At 39.8% G+C, this 18363-nt stretch overlaps 1 protein-coding gene across 1 annotated transcript in view; it reads left to right on the forward strand.

Annotated features, from left to right (window-relative positions):
• KCNH1 (potassium voltage-gated channel subfamily H member 1) overlaps positions 1-18363 on the forward strand; it is a 274699-nt gene that overhangs the window by 174574 nt on the left and 81762 nt on the right. The window lies entirely within an intron of this gene.

Below are 18363 nucleotides of genomic sequence, written 5' to 3' on the forward strand. Positions count from 1 at the left end.
GAACTCTTTCTATTGACTTTGTAAAACTGCTCCTGGATAATCAACTGGTGTTTGAATCTAAAAGCACTTTCAAATGTGGTAATCCTCAGAAAAGCCTTGTGCAGTTTCACACGCTCTGGCTATGTAGAAATTAGATTAATCTAAAGTGCACTGTGTGATGCTTTCCTTGACAAGTGTCTGGAAACTTCCGGAATAGTGTCTGGAAAAATGCAGCCTCTTTATTCATCTTTTCATGCCAATATTGCATCAATTTAAAAGACTTCTCATACATTTTAGAGCCTGGGAATTTTTCCCCTACTTCTGAAGCCCTAAGCTGTTTGTGACGTGGATATATGTAGGACCACTTCCTCAAACATTAGTTTGTCCCCAGTAGTTGGAAGACGTTCTGTCCCATGTGTCCACCTGCCTGAATCCCAGAACATGCTTAAAGGTGGGAATATGTAACAAGCCCTTTACATTGGTGGCAACTCAAGCCATTTAACTTGGCTTATCAGACCAGATTAGATACTTCTTTTGAGCAGATCTGGATGCTTTCCTCTGTTTTGTCTTGCTTCCTACACCAGATTTGTTTTGCTGTTTTAGTGCTGTTCTGCTATATTTTAATTTTTAGTGTTAAGGTGTTCATATTTTTACTTTTATGATCATATCAATTGCTACTCTTAGGTATCCCATTGCTATAGAAATGTGTGTGTGGTGGGGGAGGGTATTCTTATATTTAAACCTTTAAATATACTAATCTGTTTTCAGTTTTTGTTAATTTGGATACTAATTGGATTATTCCCAAACAGACTAAAAAAAACCTTTATTTTTTCCTTGAAGAACCATAGTTGTTTAAAGAAAGTGAAAATGACAATCACAATAACCTGTTGAGATCAGGCTTACAAAAGAACTGCCTATAAAGAAACCTATTAACAAAGTGAGGCCCCACTATAGGTTTCTGCTGGAAGATGGTTGGATTTCTTTCTTTTTTCCCTTGTGGACCAGCAAGATCCATTGTGATGAATCTAGGAGCAAACTATGGCTTCATTTACTAATATACAAATGCATGTTCTCCAAGGGATAATTTAAGATACGATCCCCCAGCCATGATGCATGCTTGTCATTTGCCACATGATCATCTAACCTGGTTTATTTTTCTTGGGGAAACAGCTGCTGTGGGATTAAGGGCAACCCAGATTTGGACTGGAGCATGCAGGGATGCATGAAAAAATTGGTAGGAAAGTGCTGTTGCACTCATGTCACACTTGTGGGTTTCCTGTGAGTTGTTGGTTAGTCTCACACTGTGTTAACAGAATGCTGGACTAGATTGACCTCTGGCCTGATCCAATATGCTTGTATTCTTATGCTCTTGTATGGATGGGCCAGGCTTTGAGGTTTAACTTTATGAGCTTGAATTTTGCAGTTGTTCACATTTCCACTATGAGTATAGCAGTGGTGGTATTTCCTCTCCTCTGGTCCATTTTCCCATCCCTCTGCTAACCACCATAAGCCCCTATGCATTTGCTACATTAATCAATGTATTTATTATCTTTGTATTCTGCCTTTTTCCTGCTAAGAACTGAAGGGGGCTTACCATCTACTCCTCCTCCTCCTCCTCTCTATTTTATCCTCACAACAACTCTGAGAGACAGGCTAGGCTGCGAACCAGTGACTGTCCCAAAGTCCCCAGTGGACTTCATAACAGAATATGGACTGGAACCTTGGTCTCTTGAGCTCCAGTCCAACAGCCTAACCTCTATGCCACGCTGGCTCAGATTGCACTACTTTAGGAGAGTGATTTTTAGGGTAGAAACCGTGCTAGCAACAGGATCTTCCCATGCACTGAGATCCTGCTCTACCTCCAACCAGGATATACAAATATGGCAGACGTCTCATCTAGTCCAGTTCTTACATGAGCTGTCTGTTGCTGCTTAAAAATACTGGTTTAAATTCATAGGAAGTTCATCACACTCTATCCTATTTAAGTCAATGGGATTGGCCAGGGCGACTTATTTTATATTGTAAATTCGTTTTATATTTTTAATGTATTATATTTTAATGTTTTGTGAGCCGCCCCAAGGCTTCGGCGAATGGGGCGGCATAGAAATTTTCTAAATAAATAAATAAATAAATAAATAAAATTTAAGGTGGTTATGACTAAGTTGTCCTATTGATTTTAAAAATACTAAAGCCTGACTCACTTCCTCCGGATCCAAGTCTTTGTCTTTGACCCTCAGCAACAGAAAGCACTCAAAACATCGTGTGTTATAACCACATCCCCACTCATATACTACTAATCCCAGTCACCATTGTGACTGTGACTTCGTATGGAGGAAAAGCAGATTCTGTTGTCATGCTGGCTGATATACTTTGTGTTAGGATTTCCTTTTTCTTTTTAAGGTGAGTATCTGCAGAAGAGCATTTTGTTTATATGTAGTTGGAACTTCAAAGCACTTTTGTTTCATTGATGTTGTAGGCTGTTTGTGATTGCTTGCATCATTATTAAGGTAGAATATAATTTTCCTAAATGCTAGTTCCTGCAGCTGGTGACCCTGTGTCTTCATCAACTGTATCAACAATTATATCAATAGGATGAAAATGATGAGGGAGAAGAAGCTGGGAGTGAGCTGTTGAGCAAACTGGAATCCCAGAATTGGACCCAATAATGTCCAAACAGATGTGACTTTACATCCATATCTAGCAGCTATGGATTCTTCCATTTTTATTCTGGAGTAGGTGCAGTTTCAGTTGTCAGGGGCCTAAACCCCAGATTAGGGCCCAAGTCTTGGTCAAGTCCCCTTGGGGTGGTGGGGGGGGGGGAGATGTGGCTGTTTTCTCAGATGGGTTCAGAGAGGCACACTTGGCATCTCTGCTTCTTTCTATCCTCGCAAAAACTCTTCAAGGTGATTAGATTGAGGGAAAGTGACTGGCTCATTGTGTCAGCATTGCAGCTGAGTGGGATTTGGACCTAAGTTTTCCTGGTCTGAAACTTTAGCTTATATGGCACATGGACTCTCAAGTATGTGTGAAGTGGCCAGTTTCAAATTGCCAGAAAGGAAGGACCACATTGGTCAAACAGAAGAGACATCCACATAACAGTCGGATGGGCTAATTTATAGGAGTATAAGCAACTGCAGAAGTTATTACTGTACTTTAAGGAGAAATGCATTACATGTCACCCTATTGTGGGTGGTGTCCTGGTTCCATCTGCTGTCCAGCTGCTGAGCTAAAGAACCATTCTTACGGTTCTTTACCTTTAAAATGCTGTTGCTTAGGTGAGCTTGCCAGACTGATGTGTCCCAGTTATGCCAGAACTTACATTTATGACCGGCTTGAGAAACCAGGTGGCTTAGTCGTTGCATTTTTTTAAAAAGTGTAAGGGAAAGGAACATTCTTTATGTATAGATGTCACCATACAATATGTAAAACTTTCTATTGCTGGATGATGGTTCATCTCTCAAAATGTTATCTGGTTGTCACTGTTTTGTTTTTTAATATTCACATAATGTGAAGCCTGAGTGTTTTGTTCCAGATTTAGCTGAACTTTTTTTCATTGTTGTTGTTTTCCAAAATCTTTTCCATCTATAGCTCAGATGTGCCAGCATCTCCGTTGTCATGATCATACTGGCAAGATACTGTTGTCATTTGTATAAAATTTGGGTCAGAAACAGAATGTATCCAGAGGGGAAGCACTGATGACTTATAGGGGCTCACATGAAACCAATACAACTTTTCATTTGAAGCAAAGGAGAATACAGAGCTAAATTTCAGAAACAGCAGCCACTTGAGTAGCCCTTTCACAACCTGTTTCCCTGCTGCTATAGAAAATAGACAGTCAAGTGCATTCCAGTGACTTTCTTGAAGCATGAATCCTAACTTCCCAAACTCCTCCATTGGCAGCCTGCTTCCTAACATATACGATAAAGAGGGGTCAGTGGAATTCTTTTCATGAGGTGTCCTGAAGCCACATGGGTATTTATTACTTTTGGTTTCTCTTCTGAATGCTGCAGAGTTTGGAGGGAGAAAAAAAGACTAGATTCTTCAACATTGTCAATAGATAATATTTCTATCATTGCAGAAGCAACCAAACCAAGAAAGCAACCTCAGCAGAAAGTACAGAGTGCAACTGTAGGAACAGTTCGCTGGGAGTTAACTCCACTAAACACAATGCAAGTAAACATGTCTGGAAGTCCAGTGCACACTATTGTCCTTTGAACAATGACGCACTTTGTGATTTCCTGCATCAAAAGGCAAAATCGACTGTAGATTGGAAGCATTTTCCTGCATTCAAAGTATTCTGCATTGAACCGTTTCACATTCTGCAACTGAATCAATGAGCAGAATACCGTGCCTTTATTTAAAGAATCTCTTTCTCCCACATATCCCACTTTTCAGCCAAAGAAGGCTCCCAAAACAGCGAATAAAGATCAATAATGAAACAGAGGTTTACAGTCTAAAAGATATGGCACAAAAGGAAAGAAGATTAGGTGAGAAAAGGAAAGAAGCAGACTCAGGCTCTTGTTTTTACTTTTCTTATAATAGTGTAAAGCTAGAGACCATGTGGTTCAAGTTGAGGAGGAATCCAAATTTTCAGGGGTCTCAGCAGGACTCATGGGAATGCCAGATTCCCTTCTCTCCATCTGCTGGAAGATATAATACTTGGCTTTTTACTGAGTTGCTTTGAAACTAATTATTTTTCTCTCAGTAGAAACAATTGATTCTTAAAAGCTGCACTTCAGGTGTTTTTTAAATTTCGAACACAGCAGCTTTTCAGTTCATTCATTTGACCCAACTGCCTGGATTTAGGTTCTGAATGAGCTGGTGGAATAGGATCATCTAAAAGTAACAAAAGACATGTATTTTTAGTAGTCAGTTTAATTTTTATATAACAGAGTTTCTGTGAAACAAATCTTTTGATGATGGAGCAGAATGCTGTGAAGTGGCCTGAGCTTTCTATAGAAATTCTTGTGCTTCCCCAAAATGGCAGTCAGCAACTTTCACTGGGCATAGCACTAACCCAGATATTTCAAAGTGACCTTTGTATGACTTCTTAAGCTTTGTAGTTCTAAAGAATAAAGAAAGTGAGCTTTAGACATTCCTTTAGGGTACATCCAGACTCCAATTCCCTATGATCTGCTACAGAAAACCGTATGACTAGGTAGCAAATTCATCTGTCACACTTTGCCGCTTTCTGCTTTGTATGAGGGAAAACAAGTCTCAGTAAAGGGAGGTAAACTTTGCTGTGACTGGTCTGGATGGAAGTTCTGGCACTGTTCCTCTTTGGGCATCTTCCTATGCATATTCAGATAGAAAAAATGTCCTATAACTCCCAGCTTTCCATGCTGACTGGGTAATGCTGGGCCTTGTAAAACATGTTTCTGTCTAAATATTTATAGGATTATACCCTTATTGGTCCCCTTTTCTCCTTCTTTCAACCTCATTACTGAAGCATTTTTCTTTTTAAAAAATCTGCTGAATTTCTTCTATTACACCTTAGTAATACTATGTGCTAGTTTCCTTTAGCAACAGCTACACCCAAATTACATGGAAGGAACAGAGTCAGTGCTAGGTACAAGGAGGTTCTGGGCTCAGGCCCATGGGAGGAAAATGCCCAAATTTGCATGCGCTAATTTACATAGGCACTAAAGTCTGTGCATGCATGTGGGCATGTGTACATCTGTATACCTCTGAGGTACCCTAAGGAATGCCTCTGTTTCCAAAAGAATTTCTGGGCAGGAACCCAGTGATGTCATAATCTAAGTTCTTCCAGCAAATTTATTGTGAAGTATATTGGTGAATAGTTTAAATTCCACACCTTTAGCAAAGGGGAAATGGAACCTAAATTCCAGGTGGAGAACTATATAAGAAGCATATAAAGATGAATTCCAGACAATGAGAGACAAATGTGAAATATGATAAGAACTTTGGGAAGAAACATACTCTTAGGAAATAATTCTATGAACTATTTTTGGTCTAAATCTGCATAGGCCTGGGCCTTTAAAACATTTACTACTACAACAGTACTAACTTGTCTGATAAGCTATTTTAACATTTACTTCAGCACTGCAAAGGTTGAAGTGCAATTATTCTCAAAAATATTTTATGGCTGGTTCACTCTTTGTTGACATTACATTCCATGGTTTATATGTTCTTAGCACTGTTTAATCTTGTTAAGTGAATAAGGTTTTTTTAAAGTGTGGGTTGAGCAGGTAATTCTATTCCTAAAAATTTTACCAGAAGCCAGTATGGGAAATATAACTTTAGGGAATTGTAGATAACTCCAGAGCTGGCAATATCAGAATAAATTTGTAGAAAAATTTGAATCTACATCACCCAGTCTTATCAAGGAACTTTTCCACTTGATATTAAGTGTGCCTTCGAATTCCCTATGTGCATGTGTGACTTCTGTTAATGTGTAATAGAAAGTATAGGAAAGCCTTTTTCCAATGTAGAGTCTAGCTCATTTGATTTTACATATGCATTATTGACTTGGGAAATGTAAAATGTTATTTAGCGTTATACTTGAAAATGCCCTAACCTGTGAGGGTTTGGATACTTTGATGCTGGACTAGTAAACAAGGTTTACCTAGATTTTGGAACAGAACAAAGACTTGGAGAAATGTATTTCACACTCTTGAGTCTCAGAAAAAAAAAAGGAGCAGTGAGCTTTGCGATGTTGTTCTGTGCCATCAATTCTGGCTAATGAGAACCATATGAATGAAAGCCCTCTAGGGTGTCCTGGCCAGTCAGCTCTTCTAAGTTCGAGGCTGTTGCTTCCTTTATAGATTCAATCCTTCTCATATTTGGTCTTCCCTTTCACCTTTTGACAGTCCCTGGCATGATGGTCTTCTCCAGTGAGTCTGGCCTTCTGATGTATCTGCATGGGGTGGAATGAAGTGTGAGTGATGTTGTGCTTCCATTGTTCACTCCATGTTGTAAAATTATGAGACGCAAACTTGGGTCTGAAAATTGCTGGAAAAGTATGGAAACCTCCGTGGAACAGACAGGCTTTCCATGCTCTTTCTGTGAGATTCTAAGTATCCATGTTTAAATTAATTGCTTCCACTCCACAGAAGCTGAGTCTTGATGCTGGTGAGAATGTGATGTACAAGGAACATTCCTCCACTTGTGGTGCAGTTGCAGTCAGAAGTGTCTGAGGGGCTCATTCAGATTGCTAAGGAAGCTGTCCTGATGTCTCTTTATCCCAACAGCCTAAGCCAAGTTAAGCCAAGCTGGCCCAAAGATTTTCTTGTGCAGCTTCTTGCAGTGGCACATTTAAGAGTCATCATTAGGCACTGGAAGTCAAGGGCTGGGCTCCCTCTGAGGAATTGCATTAGTACATAGTACATTAGAAATGTGCAGCCCATTTCTGCATGCAGCCCACAAGGGCTGACAGGTTGCCCACACCTGCCATCAGGATGAATGAGAAATGTGTACTATCGGACCATTCTGATGTGCACATTGAAGTCACAGACTGACACTTAGATAAATGGTACTCAGTTAATGCTTATGGAATGGAAAAGTGAATGGATGCTATTTGTTTCCTCCCTTAATCTTGCTGAGATGCTAGTCTAGGTATCATTTACCTTTAATATTGAAACAGTCTGAGACATGCAACTAATAGAAAGTCAAGTTACTTATAACAATAAATGTATAATTAAACCTGTCTGATGATGATGATGATGATGAGGAGGAGGAGCTGCAGGGTCCAATCAATCAGGTTCAAGATAACAATGCATGTGGAAGGGGTTTAACCTTTCCCTCCTCATACCATGCGTCAAATGAAAAGTAAGCTCGAAAGCTGCTTTTTCTCATCTGCTATTAGCACCAAATAGCAGTTTCTTTCTGGGGTCAAATAGCAGCTTGGGGAGGTTGTTTTCACCTGGACCGCAGGATAAGGGTAGGGTTGCAGGTGTCTCCTCCCTTTGCATTTGCACCTTGATCCTGATTAGTCTCATCTCATGACTGCTGCTTGCTGATTTTTTTTAAAAGATCTTGGAACAGACAACATGTTTAATGTAAAGTTTAATTTCACACTGAGCAGCATCAAGAAGTTCAGCAGTTTGGCATGTCAGACATGCTTCTGATCGATGTCTCATTATGATTCATTTGTTTCCAGTCATTTTCCATCCTGCTTTAGTAGTCGACCTGTCTCACAGGAACATGCCACAAGCAATCCTCAGCCATCATATTTGGGATAATTCTGCTTGGGACTGAGGGGGCCAATTTGTGCATGATACAGCAGAAAAACTTGAGTTTGCTTCCCAACAGGCTGTGGCAGCCCATCTTGTCTTCTTGAAGAGGGTATCATACAAGCGTTTGCAACACTGTGTTGCAAACTTTCACACATTATAGTTTTCTATAGGCAGTAAACATTTTAGGTATACTCCTAAAAACATAATGTGTAAAGGACCAGCCCTTTGATGACTGAGATCAAGGATCCTTTTTTGTGTTATTTCACTTGCTATCTTATGTGGGTTTTGAGAGCTGTTGGAATCATTAGCATGCTTGTCAAGAAGCGGAGTGCATTTCTCAGGTACCTGGTGGTAAAAAACAATCCTCTAGGACCAGCAAAACCTTTCTGGTCCTGCTAACAATGACACATGGTGTGAGACCTTCAAAATGCGCACTAGTGCCCTGGATACCAATTAGCTTTCCATTAATTTAGATCAGGGGAATTGGGTAATAAGCTTCTCTCTCCTCTCTCCCCCACTCCTCCTCCTCTCTTTCTCATTTAACAGATTGGATTGTTAAGTTCCTGACCTGAGGGAAGATTTCGGTTTGAAGGAGGCCTTAAGTTTCCTACTCTGAATTCGTATCTGGCTAATTGTTTGCTGTGTATGTCTCAAGGATGTTTCGGCTGTTATTATGCAAAAGCCAAACAAATATATTTATAATTCTAATGCATGGTTGGACTGTTACTCACAAACTGTATTTACAGACACTTGTTAAATTCAGGCAAGACTATGGACAACAATAATGTTGACTAGTCTGCCACCTATTGGCCAGCAGGTTTGAACTGTAGACATGCTTACAGTTGCTTCCCTTTTCACTCCATCCCTCTGCAGTAAGATTGCATTTTCATATTTTAGTGGTTTTATTGGCATGTCTTTTCTTGTCTAACCAAAATTAGAATTTGATAGGTTTGTTTAATTGTGCAAAATGCTCTTAAAGTATATCCTTTCTCACTCTTAATTCACCTTTGCATGCCTCTTTAATCTTCAATCCACCTTCATCTGCAGGTTTCCCCTGCCTAAACTTCTCATCCTATTAATAATGTTAGGAATGGCCAGAAAATCACTTTGAAGTCTTTACTTTGGCAGCTCATACCAAAATAGCTTCTTCTTCTTTCACCTATGATTGTAACTTTAATCAGAGAGTCATATTATCACTCATATTGCTCTCTGTTAGACTAGCTGCCATTCAAAGCTGAAATGGGCCATTTGAACAAGGTGTTCCATGAGGTTATGTGAAATGTCTGTAGTGCAATAGTAGGGAATGGTTTTTACTGGGATGGCTTGCTGACTAATACACATCAGCCACATTATTGTGTATATATCATGCAAATTATTATCAAGACTTTTTTTGTTAGAGGAATTTCATTTTGCTTTCCTAAGAATATAAAATCCATCTAGTCAACCATCATGTTTAGAGTACAAAGCACAACTTGGGACCAGGGTACTTCAAAGAGCATCTTCTCCTTCATCTCCCTGCCCTGTCACTGAAGTCATCAGCTGACAAGCTTCTGGTGGTTCCACATGACTATGGAGTCCAGCCAGAGAGGAATCTTCAGTGTAGTGGTTCTATTTTTCAGGAACTCCCCTGCTTTTGGAGGACAAGCAGATACCAGCATCATGTTGTTTCCATCTTTAGTTCAGGAAACCTTCCTTGGCTGATCAGATCCTTAAAAAACAAGACAAAGCTGATCTTCTCCTTTAATATAGTGTCTTTCTTCTTTTTATCCTTTTCTTTTTGTTCACCACTCTGCAATCAGTTTAAATGTGGAGTGCTAAATAAATATTATAAATAAATAAAACCAACAAGAAGTTTCCAGGAGACCAAATGCAAGGGCTTCCTGTTGTATGGCCCGCATCAGTGTTGTCATGTCTTTGATCAAGAAGATTCTGTTTAGAGAGCTGAACCTTAAATATTCTGGCTTCCTCTCTTTGGAACTGCTTGTTGACTGATGTCCAGTTGTGAGGCAGTGATGTTGCATTCTGTTGGATGGTTGCTGAATACGGTTTTCTTTAAACAAGCCTCTCCTAACTGATCAGCGATGCTTTTACGGACATAATCTGATTTTAATGTCTTAATTCTGTATTTCGATTCTTTTTATTTTTATTTCAGTACTTAGGAATCTTGCTAGATATAAAGAAGATAAATCCTGTAAATATTTATGAATATTATTTATAAATCTGGTAGAATATAAATCCTGTAAATATATAGACCCATTGTCCTGAATCTGACAAGCTTTATTTGAAAGGCATCCAAATGACAAGCGGAGGGCCACAGGGTTCAGTCCTGGGTCTAGTGTAATTCAACATTTCTCAATAATTTGGAATAGAAGGGAAAGTAATGCAATTTACAGATGACACAAAACCAAGGGAAAAACCTTAGAAAACAGAAAGAGGTTTCCAAATTGCCTTGGCAGGATGGAGAATTGGACCCAAATGATAACTTTAACAAAAGTAAAGGTAAAATTTAAAGTAATCAGTTGCAGAAATACAGGATGGGTGACACCTTGCTTGACCGCAGTAGGTGTAGATAGAATATCAGGGATTTAATAGGCCATAAGCCAAATATGAGTCAGAAGAACAGAGTGGAGACTGGTGCAGAAGGGTATAATATTTGTTATTAATTCATTTATACTCCACTTTTCTTTCTTAGCATTTATATTGGGCAGCAGAATTTCCATTAGGAAAGCTATTATGAGCAGCAACAATTGATAAGAGTCTTATGAATTTATCGAATCCTTCTGAATGTCATATTCAGTGAAGTTTTCTAAATCAGTGGCCATTGCCAAATCTTGTAACTGTGAATCCTTTAAGATAGGCATGTGTCTATGAAGAAGCATTTTTCTTTTGCCTCTTGGGAACCTACTGATATTTAATTGCATGACCCAAGGCTCCATTGTTTTAAGAGAGAATATATTTCTTGCTCTCCATGGCTTCTGCACCATTCTCAGTTTATAAATTGCTACCATATTCCCTTATGGTGGAAGTACCAATCATGAGGTGCAGGGGCCAGAGCAGTTCTGCTAGGGGTCCCAATACATGCCTTAGAGGTGTCCAGAAGACCGTGTACCTTCATGCAACAGCCAGACACCAACTACTGGGTGGTCTCTCAGCTTTTGTGCAGTGTTTCTCCAATTCTGCAAGTCTGAAATTACCAGCCTTGAGACATTCTGGGTTTCTTTGCTCCACTGCTTTTGGCTCCCATGCCACCAGATTTCAGAGATTATTTCCTTGGAATTCAGTCCCAGGTGGAAAAAGATTCTGCACATCTGCCCTACAGATATCCATATTCTCTAAAAACAATAACCAAACATTTTACATTGTTCTTCATAAGAAAGATGTCCCTTTCCCATCCTCACTTTCTTTTTCAGTTCTGAAATGTTCTTTTTCTATGGGTCATATTCAAAATGTGGTTGGACTGTAGGCATTAGCAATGTTATGCTGTTTTATTGACAGTCCTTCTATTTGTCCTTTTTGCACAGCTGACAGTTTCAGTGAGTTTTACCCCAGAACTGCAAGATCTCTCTCCTGGACAGTCGCGGTTAAATTAAATGCCATCAGTATGTAGGTGAAATTAGAAATGTGTTTGCTCTGGTATGCATTGCTTTGCCCAAGCATCAAACATTATTCTGTTGCTTCCTCACCCCATTTGGAGCAATTATTTTGTAGCTTTTCAGTATTTGTTTAGGATTTAATTATTCTGAATAGTTTATTGTGATCTGCAACCTGACCACCTACAGGCAAAATTAGTTGTCACACAAGACGCATGCAACACACCCCTAACAGCTATTTTTATGGTAAAGAGCAGTTTTGGGAAATGGCAGTGGGAGTGGAAGAATGACTGGTGAGGAGGTAGGTAGGAGTGAGCCTTTAATCATTTCCCACTGGCCATTTTTTCAATTTCCAGTCAAGCCACAAACAGCTTTTCTCTTTATGGGCTTCCAGAGGTGCATTTGTGAAGGCAAACACACATTTCTTTGTCTTGTACAAATGCGTGTATCTTAATACCTGTTTTATGGATGGTTGTGAACTGCGCAGAGAGCTTCAGTGTGGGGCAATATGGCAATGAAATTAATATGCAATGCAATGCAATGCAATACAATGAAATGATTTGGAACCCCAAAGAAATACCAATATCAGTGGGGTGGGGGGTTAGAGAGAAAGAGAGAGAGAGAATTTTTATTCTTAATTGCTCCTTTGCTCCTAAGTGAACCATTTATTTCAGTGACCTTTCAAAAGAAGTGCATGCAACATCTAGAGTCTAGACTGACCCTGATCATTCAACCCAGATTCTAGATCTTTGAGGAACAAGGGAAAGGCATTAATCTTTGTCCTAGGTGAAATCTGTCCATTTCTTCCCACATGTTGTTTCCCATTTCTAATTAGTAATGGATCTATAAGGCCATCCTTCTTCTTGAGATTGGGGGCCTGAAAAAGTTTCCTTTTACTGTATCAAAGCTAAGTTTGCTTAAGAGCTTGTGGCAAGGGACTTCATCAAGAGCTTAGGATACCAACCACTTTTCCAAAATCGTTAACGGAAAGCCAATTACTTGGGCATTTCTTGAGTATTGGGGCCATTATGTGTTTTTACTCATCCTATTAGTAGCATAGCAAATAAGCTTTCATCCAAATCTCAAATGAGGAGTGGGGAAATCTGCCTTTAATGTCTGGCTTAATGTTTACCATCTCCACTGGGTGAGAAATTGACACAGAAGCAAATGGCCTGTGCCATTTTTCCACACTTTTGTCTTCAGTTATCACTGTATAACTAATTTGGCAGACATTTATCCTCGTGCAGTTCCCCTAGAATAGGATTGCCAGACCCTTTTCTGTAACATGAGCACGGGTTGGATACCTCTGGCAAAGAGCTCTGAAAGCTTGCCCAGAGCCTTTAGACTGCCACACCTTTCCATTAGCACACATTCCTTCTCTTGAAAGCACAGTATTGGACCACAAAAGCCAAATACTTAACTCATGCAAAGGAATGCATGAAGACCTTGACAGGATTTTGTTAAGTCTGCATTATGTGTGCATTTTCTCCATATAGAATTGGGTCTGATTGGAAAAGAATCCTCTCTTTCCCATGTTGTTGTTCTGATGAAAGATGGCCCTAGGGATGTTTTCCAAATGGGGGGGTATGGTTGGCTTTGGGCTACCTCTTCCTGCCCTAGCAGAGGCCCTTGCACCTGTACTAAGTACCTGTCAAGAGGACATTAAGCTAATTCAGCTTTTCCCATCAGTGATTTTAATTCTGAGAAAACCTTCTCCTATTAGATAGGAAAAGCTAGATGTACCACTGTCTGAATTCATTGCATTAGAATTGAATTGCAGGGTCAGAAGGGGCTAGGAAGTCCACCAAGTCCAACTCCATGCTAGTGAAGGGTGCCAGTTACACCATCCTGGTCAGATAATTGTCCAGTTGCTTCTTAAATGCATCTAGTGTGGAAGAGCACACAACCTCTGGAGAGGACCACCCTCCTGCAGAACTGAGCTTTCCAACATGGTGCCCCTCAAGCTCCCTGCCCCTCTTGATTTTAATTTTATTTCCTAAGATTTAAAAGAAAGCAGAACTGGGATATTACCATGCTATTGAGCAACATATTACCTCCAAGTAGCATCTTTATTTGGATTCAGAAGAGTGACCGTGTGTTTTTGAACCCAGACCACACTTCTGCCTTGTGCTTCCCATCATTAGTAAGTCAATTTTCATTTAGTCTCACCAGTTTCTTGTTGGGGGAATGAGTGACCCACCATGCCTACCACAGCAGCCATTTCATAAATGGGCAAGCCCCAGTAGCCATTTTGTGACAGCACTCAAAACACAGCCTTCTAAAGGTGTCCACTGGCCCCAAAGCGGAGGACTTTGAGTGCCATAGAGTGCACATTGCCCCTGACTGTCACCGTTTCCATATTTCCTGATTACTGTCAAATGCTGTTGCTGGGACCCATTCCCCTCATAACACAGCATTCCCAGCTAGAAAATTCACTCTCAGAATGCATCCTGGGTGGAGAAGAAAAGGAACTGGAATGCAGAACAGTAATTCAAGGTTAATGAGTGAGATTTGTCAGACAGCTGCTGAGAACCAAGTCCCTTTGGATTTGTGGGGAAAGACTGTAGAACAGAACAGTCTTAACAAGGAAGGGTTCATGGATTCATTAATCCAAGGAGCTGGCATCAAGCCAAAGAAATGGCACAATTAAGTAATATCCAGCTTTCCTGTCATCTGGTCCAGGATGAATTTTCCTGAGAGTGGAGTCAAGCCTTTTGAGAAAGGAATGGAAGAGCAGGTCTTCAGTTTAGAATCAGCCCTTCATATGCGTAAGATCTGCCCCTACAAGTCAGAGGGATTGAAAGAACTGTATCTCAAAGGCCTGCTGGAAAGGGAAAAGCAGGGAGACATACAGGAAGTTCTACAGGATCAGTCAAGGAGCCTGGTGGGCTAGGCACCCATTTTTTGGCTCTTTGTGCCTCCACAGCCATGGCTCAGAAGGAAGCAGTGAAGGCACTCCAGACCAATGAGGTTGGAAATCAGATGATCCAGGAAATCCACTTCCAGCTCATTAACTAGCAGACTTTCTCCATTAGTCTCCCTTAGTCTTGCTACTGGGGAACCGCCCAGCTGTCCTCCAGTCTTGACGTACTCTTTCATCACCCACATCTGATCTTCCTGCACCTGTTTCTTGGTCAGTTCTTTGAGCTGTATTTGTAATCGTCCTCAATTGCATGCACAATTCCTTATACATGGAATATGAACACGACCTTTTTGTGGGGTAGGGAGGTATGAGCTCCACCTATGGCTACTTCATTTGTTTTAAGTCACCTGCCACCTTGCCGGCTGCTGGAACATATAAAGTACCAAACCACCATTAGCAAGTGAGTGAATGACGGGGCCCGCCAGTGGCAATGTCCAGTTTTGGGTGCTATTTATGCCTGTTCATCAGTGGAAGAGGCTGCCCTGGAAGGCGAGGGACTGCCATCTCCTGGTGGAGGTTATCAGTAGAGGCTGCATGGAAGGTGCTGTAGCAATGGATGTCCTGCTTTGCCCAGAGGTTGATCTGGATTACATTTGCAGCCCTTTCTAACGTTATGGTTTTATGACTCTTTGTGCTGAAGCAGCCCAGAACTCTCTGTCAATGAATTGCCCTCCTGAGGCGCCATGGGGCTTTGCAGGAGTATTAACCCCTCTTGGCTTTTCAACAATTTGTGTAATGTGGAAAAATAAAAAAGGGGTGATTAATTTTAAAGCACTGTAACTATGCTTGGGATTGCCTTGCTCTTTGGTGCATGGCATATCAGCAGTGGACGATGCTGGAACATGTTTGTGACAATAATGTGCTTTTTGTCATTTTCCCCTCCATTACATTGCTGTAAGCAAAGGCTGGGGCCCACTGGCTTCTCTCTATGAGGCATTTAACCTGGTGCTTTACTGAGGCTTCCTCCAGTTTCTTTACAGGAGAATTACAGCATCCTGCATACAAGGCTTTCACCCCAGGGGTTTTCCTGTTTGCATTTCTTTATGTTCTATACAAAATATAAGGTGCTGCTGTGTATAGAGCCAAACTGCAAAATTACACTAGCTTCCTGCAGCAAATAACAGCAGCATCCAGGAAACAGTCCTCACTCTAACAAATCTAACAAAACTAGTTAGAAAACATGAGAGAGGCCCTGACATTGAGAAAAGGACCCACAAGCTTCCATGGGTGAGGGATCACAAGGTGCACAATAAATGCCTTGAATGGAGATGCCCAGAGTCTTGTTGGCTGAACACTTGCTTTCTTAATTTGATTTGCAATATTCAGATCCCCCAGCCTCAGCTTTAAGGAAGTTAAAGGTACAAAGCTACACAAGTTTAGACAGAAAAAAGGCTGGGGCTTGCTGTGAGTTGTGGGACTAAAAATCTCAAGTTGCTTCACGTTAGACAATTCAAGTGGTAACACTGGCTCAAGTCTCTTTGAGATCATCTTCAATCTTCTACTGAATTTTCATACCATAAGCCTAGAAAAATATCTTAAGTGGAAATTAAAATAACAGTTTCATTTAGCTAATGCTCCTGACAACCTTATCCTTGAGAAAGTAGCCATTATAGACGTTACCACCTGTGCGAGCATTTACAAAACAACATCAAGGACATTCAGGTTCCATGACCCTTAGAATGTGGCTGATTAAGAACACCTGCACAAGTTTTCCCTCTAAGGGCTTGGCTGCTTCCTCTTTCCCACAAAAATAGGCTTAATTGGGGGCATAAATATAGCCCATATCAAGAGGACAGCCATAAAGAACTTTATTATGCCCCCTCCTACTATAGAAACCTAATGCACAGTACAACAAACTCATCAAATGGAGCTATTATTCTTATTAATTAACATAGGTGTTATAGTATGATGATACTCTCATTATAAACTAAGGTGATAGCCCGTTACATTCTGTACCGAGCAATATAAATTTATAGACATGCATGTCAAACACATTACAGCAAATTAGTTGCAACTTAGTGGGACTAACTTCTAAGTTAAGCATCCATAGGATTCTGCAGTAAGGCCATGTCAAAAGCAGTGGGATTTCTACTGGTAACAAACGCCCACTTCAATGAATTCAGTGGGTATCCTTAACATTTACTTGATTGCTGTTTGTGATTTGTGAACATCTATTGATACTTGTGTTATGCTGAATTTAAATCCTGTTCAGTGAAATCCAGTTAGGGTCATTCCATTGATGTGACTAGAATGTTCCAATCCCTCTCTCTACTCCTTTTTTTTTTTTAATCAAATTTTATTATTTTCTCAGCAGTTATTCAGGCCATCGGATGTACTGGGTCAACATCTCACTCTTTTTTACGTTCAACAACCATATTCAATTCTATGCATAGTCCTGCTTCTCTAACCAATGATAGAAAATATTCCAAGTTTGATAGAAGTGTGTATCTTCCTTCTTCAAAGACAAAGTCAATCTGTCCATCTCCGCGCAGTCCAAAATCTTCTTTAAGATCAGCTCTTCAGTAGGTGGCTCTTCGCTTCTCCAATGTTGGGCAAATGCAATCCCTGCCACAGTAGTTATATGTAAAGTCAAATATATAGCTTGCTTATCGAGGTCATCAGGGATAATACCTAATAGAAAAACTTCAAGTTTAAATGTTAACAGTCTGTGCAGAATTTCCTCAAGCCATTTGTGTAGTTTAACCCAATTTTTTTTTGCTTTAATACAAGTCCACCACAACTGATAGAAAGTACCAGGTTTGTGTTTACATTTCCAACTTCTATTTGACATATTTGGAAACATTTTTGCTAATCTATTTGGTGATAGATACCAACTATAAAACATTTTATAAAGGTTTTCTTTATATGAAGTTGCTAGGGTTATCTTAATATTTCTTTCCCACAGCTTTTGCCATTTCTGTAACTCAATATTATATCCAAAGTTTTATGCCCATGTTATCATAGTTTAACTTGTTCATCTTCCATTTTCATATCCAAAAGAAAATTATACAACCTTTTAATCATTTTTATCTGATTTTAAAATCATTTGATCAAATGCTATTAGTTCCTTATAAAAACCATACATTCTATAGTCTTTAATATATCTCGATTGTATTTGAATTTTATGCCACCAAGAGAGATTCATACTATGTTCCTGTAGTTCTTGACTGGGCTTCAATTTTCCATCATTATCTAAAATATCATATCTCACAATCATATTAAAATTCAATGCATTTGGATATGTAAGAGCTTCCATAGGAGAAATCCATCTCGGCAACTTAGTATAAAGCTTTGGCTTTAACTTTTCCCAAACCAACATCAATGAATTTCTAACATAATGATTGAAAAAGTAACCATGTGTCTTACATTTCTCATACCACATATAAGCATGCCATCCCATTTGTAAATCATGCCCTTCTAGGTATAAAATTCTCTTATTTCTTAGAGTTATCCATTCTTTTAATCACATTAAAGCACAAGCTTGATGGTATAGCATCCAATCAGGAAGACTAAATCCCCATTTCCTTTGGCTTCCTGAAGCATTTTTAATTTAATCCTTGATTTCTTCTTTTGCCATATAAATTGTACGATTTGGGTATTTTCCTCTTTCTACTCCTGAGCAGAAGAGAGGGGAGGAAGGCAATGTTCTTTTGCTGCAGTAGAAGCCTGCTCATAC

Source organism: Varanus komodoensis, unplaced genomic scaffold (assembly GCF_004798865.1).
Source record: "Varanus komodoensis strain SLA01 unplaced genomic scaffold, ASM479886v1 scaffold2, whole genome shotgun sequence".
Lineage (NCBI taxonomy): Eukaryota > Metazoa > Chordata > Lepidosauria > Squamata > Varanidae > Varanus > Varanus komodoensis.